A 6,782-nucleotide genomic window follows, 5' to 3' on the forward strand; every position below is an offset into this window, starting at 1 on the left:
ATGCGGTAGGAAGGTCGTATTCGCATCTGCGAAACTCATGTTCTGGCGATCGATTTCTATAGCATCAACCACACGCTTGAATGATAGAGCGACAGTAGAAAGAAAACAAGCAAAGCGCACATGTGTGCGCCGAACGACCTGTTCATTAACCGCTATAAATATTTTTCTGCTGTGGCGGCTCATATCCTCAGTGACAATGTCCTCCCCCTTCCTTGCCCTCGCCAGCTTCATTTCCTGCCTTTCTCAAACACCTGCGAGCAGCACCAAGCGTTCTAAATCGAAGTTTTGTTTCGTTCACTACGCGTCCTTCTCTTTCCCTTTATGAAAGTGGGCATTTATTTTCCCCCACCAGTATTTGAATTGAAAAACACTGAAGGCGGTGCAGTCACAGTTTCACTACAGCCACAGGTTAAGCATCACGACCAGCACAGTTCTCCTCGGAGGGACATCAGAGATACGGTACGGTCATTATTAGCCTGATTCTTCACACTCTGCTTACTGTCAAAAAAGGTAGGATATGGTCAGGAAGTGAGAGAACGGTATGTACAACACAAAACGAAGAAACAGTGCATGGCATGTCATGTCTTCATTCCGAGATATTTGTGTATATCCGTCACCCAGTACGTCTCTAGTCCCTTAGCGGCAACATATGCCTTTACACAGTTGAGTCCTTTGAGGCATGCGGTGACTGTTCGCATTGCTATGGATCCGACAAACTTTGTATATGTGAAGATTTGTACCGACCAACAATATTAATAAATCAATGTTTTATAATAGTTTAGTTCAACGCATGACCCGTCTTCCACGTTATAAGTGTTAGGCGTTTAAATTTCTCTACAATGTCATGTGGCTGTTAGGTCATAACCCTGTATGCCAGTAAGGATTTCCGCGACACAAGGCCGGACGCTGCCAGGAAAGCACCGTGTGCTCCACTGCAGGAGAACTTGAAATGTATCGCTTTAAAATGCCGGTAATACTGTCCCTTCAGGAAATCGGTGAAATCATTTTTGGTTTAACAGACACTGAAATCAGGTGTGAACTAAAGCAAGAACCACTCGAAGTAGTAATGGAAGCCGAGTCATTAATTAGAGCTCCCGGGAGACCATGACGGACGGCAACGAAGCGGAGCATTACAAACAGACTCATTTCACTAAACAGAGCAGTGTAATTGCGATAGAAGTAGTCGACTTAAAAATTGGTGTAAAGATCGCAGTAGGACTTTGGAATGAAACCCTGCAGTTGAATTTAACTAGTTCATACGAAGCTTGAACAAGCCAAGTTGAAGCTTACGCACGGGTGCTTGGTTCACAAGACCTAACAGTGTAAGAGCCATATGGACAGTGGCTGAAACAAGTCTGAACATTGTCGTAGAACTTTGAACTGGAACAGAGGAGATCTGTTTAACTAGGTCATACGACCTTGTGAAGGCGTTACATGTTGCAGTAAACTCGGGTGTGTGGCGGTAGGATGTGTGCAATTTTGGCTTTACTTAAAACTCGTCACACGTTTAAGCGCGTTCATCCTGTATGGTGCTCTCGGCAAAGCTAGACAGACGACAGGAGAGGCCCAGCAGGTCGTACTGTACACAAAATGCTTTTGAGTTTCTAGGGTCCAGTGCAATGGAGGCGGAAAGCAGTGGCTTTAAGCTTTTCTCCTTTTGTTGTTCCTTTAAAAAAACTTGAGCAATTTCAATGCAAGAGGCCACAAAAACGACGCGGCTATCAACGTTCCACACGGTCTTACAAATCGGCATCAGAGAGCCAGCCTCATTCTCATTCACGCGTTCTCATTCACTCTTGTGCGAAAGAGTGAAGGAATACCGTAGCCGACTGTGATACCAACATGTAAAACCAAAGAAATGAAGGACGGCTGTTAGCCCATACATAACTTGGTCAGCAATGGCTAGGTAGGGTAGTCATCATAGGTTGCCGCTAAATCGCTAAAGCACATATTTCTGCAGAACATGACTAGTGACGACTGCCGAGAACCAATCTGTATGTCTATCTCTTATATCGTGCTTATTCACGCTCAAAAAAGTAGGGTTCGTGAGCGTTGACGTTGTTTTCGTGTTAAGTGTTCGGCGAGCATAAACCATCATAACATTCACATTTACTATCACACGCACAATAAGACACTTTTCATTACCTCTGCAGTTTGATTCAACCATAATTTCTTACCGTCTGCGATTTCTATCACAAAGTGTCCTCGACGCTGTAGTAAAGGTATTTTTTTACAAAACACAAACTCTGAGGCGAACTCGTGGCAGCACGGGCCATATTTAAATAAAACGAAATATGAAAAAGTGCCTGATTATTCCTTATTATGTGTAAAAAGTTCGATATGCGCAAACCATAGACATTGTATTTCGTTACTGTTTCTTGTAGCGAATAGAGTTTAGGGAAGTAGAAGGCACGCAATTAAAGAGATCTCGAAGAAGGCAGCTGCCACTCGATACGTGCAACGAGTGTCCTCTAGTGCCTATTATTCGGCACCAAACGCAAAGGCACGAGTGCTAATACAGAAAGAAAAAGACAAGCAGTGCTTTTCGATAGATCTCAAAGAATGTGCTCGCTTGTAGAAGTTCTCCAACCAGTGGTGCTCATCACTTCTGTGGGCGAATGAACTCATCGAAGTGAGAAGGTGCTGCAACAGTTTGATACTAATATAATATTGCCTTTAGTTTTCACTCAAACAGATGAGGGAAGTTTGGGATGAAAAGCTGGTAGGTTAGCTTGACTAGATCCCTGCTGCACATACAAAAAAAAAGTGTGACTTATTGAAGGCTGGGATTACAGCCCAGTTCACGTGAACGCAGCATGCACTAAAACTACAAAAGAAGAGATAGGTTCACATAATACAGGCATCATAATGTGTTCGATATAAAGAATGAAACAGAGCGGTACAGCAGATATGGTGGGAATAGAATGATACGACAAGCCTCTCAATTGCAACTAATGGAGCCCCAGAGGCAACAATGGAAGGGGCATAACCACAGGGGTGTCAGTTGTACATGTAATTCCCAGCTTCAGTGACTCAAATAACGGGTTGGCTTCATGATTACTATGGCAACAAACCACGTACAAGCCAGGTTTCCGCTCGGTTCTGACGATCGTGTAAGTGCTTTCGCACTAAATGTCCCTCAAGAAACGAGCGCAGTCTTCAAATGAATCGTGGTAATTGATTTCAGTAGCCTCCGGTATCCACCAAACAAAGCAGGTGCGATCAAGGGATTAGAAGATCTCACGCAACTGTACCAGACCGCATGCGTTGTGCTCTTGCTCCAGCGTAGATGCACAAACATCACGGCATCATCTTTACTAAGTTTCTCATGCGGTGCGTGTGTGGCACGTAAAGCATAATTATCTTATATACTGTTCAGAAGACAATGCGGAAAGGTGTGTTTTTCTCGCTCCACTCAAAAAGGCAGGAGCCGTATACAGCTTACTTCAAGAAGTTGCTTACCACAGCGGCAGTGCATGCAAGAAGGAGTTTCCTGCAGTCTTCTAAGAATTATATGATACTCCCATCTGCTCTGTGGAGCATTTACTGACTAATGAAGGTGACTGATAATCAGAGACTGAAGACTGGAGAGAGAGAGAGAGAGAGAGAGAGAGAGAGAGAGAGAGAGAGAGAGAGAGAGATGGAAGTATTCAGAGATTTGAAATGGGAGTAGTTAGGGATAAGAGTAGATTGAGAACACCTTAGTAATCTGCAATTTGCTGATGACATCGCTTTGCTAACTCAGCGGAGGAACTTCAAAGAATTATTAATGACCTAGGCAGGAAAAGTAGAAAGGTGGACTGGAAAATCAATATGCAGAAGACTAAGATAAGGTTCAATAGCCTCGGGAAGGAACAGCAGTTTACATTAGGTAGCGAAGTAGTAGGCAAATATGTCTATTTAGGACAGGTAGTAACCGCAGATCCAGACCATGCAAAAGAAATAACAAGAAGAATAAGATTGGGATGGAGCACATTTAGCTAGCACCCGCAGATTATGACTAGCAGCTGACCGGTATCGCTCAAGAGGAAAGTATACAGCAGTTGCATCTTAGCTGTACTCACCTAAGGGGCTGAAACGTGGAGGCTGACCAAGAGAGTTCTACTTAAGTTGAGGACAACCCAGAGGGCTATGGAACGAAAAATGGTAGGGGTAACATTAAGAGATAGGAAGCGTGCAGAGTGAGTCAGAGATATAATTCAAGTTACGACATTGTAGTGGAACTTAAGAAGAAATGGGCATGGGCAGGACATGTAGTGAGCAGAAAGGATAACTGATGGTCGCTTAGAGGTAACAAACTGGATTCCAGGAGAAGGAAAGTGTAGCAGGGGGTGGCAGAAAGTTAGGTGGGCAGGTGCCAAGTGGATGCAGCTAGCACAGGGCCGGATTATTTTGAGGAATGCGGGAGAGGCCTTCGCCCAGCAGTGGGTACAGTGAGGCTGATGATGATGAAAATGACTGGGTGGATTGAGAGGTAGCTCTTCAGGTCACAGATCAGTCTCTCAGCATAAATATAGAGGAATAAGGCTATACACTAAGAAATAGAACTGAACAAGGGATCACGAGAAGCCTTAGTTCACCAGGCAATGCAAATTTCCAGGAGCGAACTTGTCTTCGAGGTCAAGTCCCCTGTCAAACCGTTGGCCTGAAGTGCAAATTGAAGCATGTCCTAAACCCTTGCTCAGTTTTCTTCCATACTGTGTACGTGTCACTGTGACGAAGTAATTGCCGTCGTAATTCGCAAGGTTAATTTCACCAGCTCAACCCCAATCGGTGTCGCATTGTCTACGTTCAGATTTTGCTACAAATGTCATATTTTGCTGTGATCATGGTCCGTAAATATTACCTCTAAGGAGGCTCGGATGTAACGGCATATCCTTTCGAAGTTTGTCAGTGTCCATCGCTAACAGAAAATTCCATCACTGAAAATTGTAAAGTTACAGGCTGCAAATATCATACGTGGTGTAAAGTTGCAACTTAGTTACGCTCATAAAATACGCGCGTGGCGTCTTCTTGGCTATGATAGAAGCATGACAAACTGTTAAAGCGGAAGTTTACCAGCCCCATTTATCGAAAACGCCTCGGCGTTTAGCGAAGCTACTGCCATGGTACCGAAACCACGCTGTCGTCGGCAGCAGTGTGAAGGCAGTGAGCGCATGTGGAAAGTGAGGGATGAGGCCCATCGAAGCATGTTTGCAAGGGAAATAGTAGCGAGTGCAGAAGGTCATCGCTCCGAGCTGGTGTCAAGGACACCATTTACGTGCGTGCTTGTGCATTTCTCTTAGCTGTTAGAGTCGGTTGCGTTTACGGGCGTGCGTCCCCGCAGGTAGACAGATTGGGACCAGGTGCACCGGCAGATGAATGAGGCACGCCGTACGAAACAAACTATGCTTAGTGCGGGAATAAAGTTCTGCGCATCACAATCCAAGCGCCGTGCTTGTCGCGCGAGTGTTCAACTTGCACAAAAGCATGCCCGAAAAAAACGTCGACTACGAGGGGCCGAAGCGGGACGACAAAAGCGCCAGCAAGACGCTAAAATGAGGTAACGAGAGGTCTACTTACTGCTCACATAAAACATTGATGGTTTCCGCTGACTCACATCTCGCGCCACCGCCAGGACGATAAAAAAAGATTGTCCACCGGATGTCTGCAAATAAAAAAATCATGCACTTGCGAAAATACTCCATTATTGTACATTTGTAATTCTCGAATAATGCGTGTTCAAATACGACCAAATTCGAAGAAAAAACTGGGCTATGACGTAGTGAAACATTCGCATTACCTGACTTATGCAGTCGTAAATGTCTTTTGCTGTTTTATTTTATTTGCTAGCTTGTTTACGTTTTGTTGAACTAGAGAAGATTAAGTTGCCGAAACAAGGTGCAGTGTACACTAAAGACATAAAGAAATATCCTTTCTCGTGGTGGCGACATTGAAACTAATTCGCCTGGTACAGATCGTCTCTGCCTAAACCTTAGTCATTGTCACTCGATCTGTCGCTGCGATACGAAGAAGAGATGAAGAGGCATTGGAGCTCTGCTCAATTGCCACTTCCAGTATAGTTTCGAGCTTTGCCACATGACTTTGCATTTTCCAAAATGGAGTTTTTGAAGTCGGACTGAATATATCGTCGTCAGAGCAGTACTAAAATCAGCCGGTCTGGTATTTACTTCTTGACTCGACAGAACAACGCGTGTAAGAAAATGTCCATATGTGAGGCACATAAACGTTCTACATCGTAATTTTTTTGTTTTCTTTAACAATTCCATTACCTACGCGTACTCCATCCATTTAACGCCATAAACTATTGGCTACAGAAAGTGTGTCAGATACCACGACGCAATCTCAGCAGGCTGACTGGGCTGTCCGTAAAAATTGGTCGGGGTTGTTTGGCTTATCGATACTGATCCATGTTAAAAAAGGCATTCAAAATGATGACGGAACAAATAAGCGGCAAATCCCGTGTTTGCTTTCAAGAGATATATATAATATTACGGCACGGTACGTTTGCGCGCCACGTTTCAGCCCCATAGGTGAGTACAGGTAAGATGCAACTGTTGTATACTTTCCTCTTGAGCGATACCGGTAAGCTGCTAGTCATAATCTGTGATTGCTTGCCAAATGCGCTCCTTCCCAATCTTATTCTTCTAGTTATTTCCTTTTCATAGTCTGGATCTGCGGTTACTACCGATCCTAAGTAGACATATTCGCCTACTACGTCTAGTGCTTCGCTACCTAAAGCAAACTGCTTTTTCTTCCCGAGGCTGTTGATTATTACCTTA

The 6,782-nt window shown here is 44.2% G+C and overlaps 1 protein-coding gene across 1 annotated transcript in view; it reads left to right on the plus strand.

Annotated features, from left to right (window-relative positions):
• The first annotated feature begins 402 nt into the window (after positions 1-402).
• The window catches only part of LOC146177237 (sulfotransferase 1C3-like), a 12,555-nt gene continuing 6,175 nt past the window's right edge, over positions 403-6,782 (plus strand). Inside the window, exon 1 of the mRNA XM_084581108.1 lies at positions 403-459. The gene's annotated coding sequence lies outside the window, so the exon portion shown is untranslated. The remainder of the gene's footprint in view (positions 460-6,782) is intronic.

The sequence above is a fragment of the Amblyomma maculatum genome, chromosome 10 (assembly GCF_055883805.1).
Source record: "Amblyomma maculatum isolate TAMU_Amacu chromosome 10, ASM5588380v1, whole genome shotgun sequence".
Taxonomy (NCBI): Eukaryota; Metazoa; Arthropoda; class Arachnida; order Ixodida; family Ixodidae; genus Amblyomma; species Amblyomma maculatum.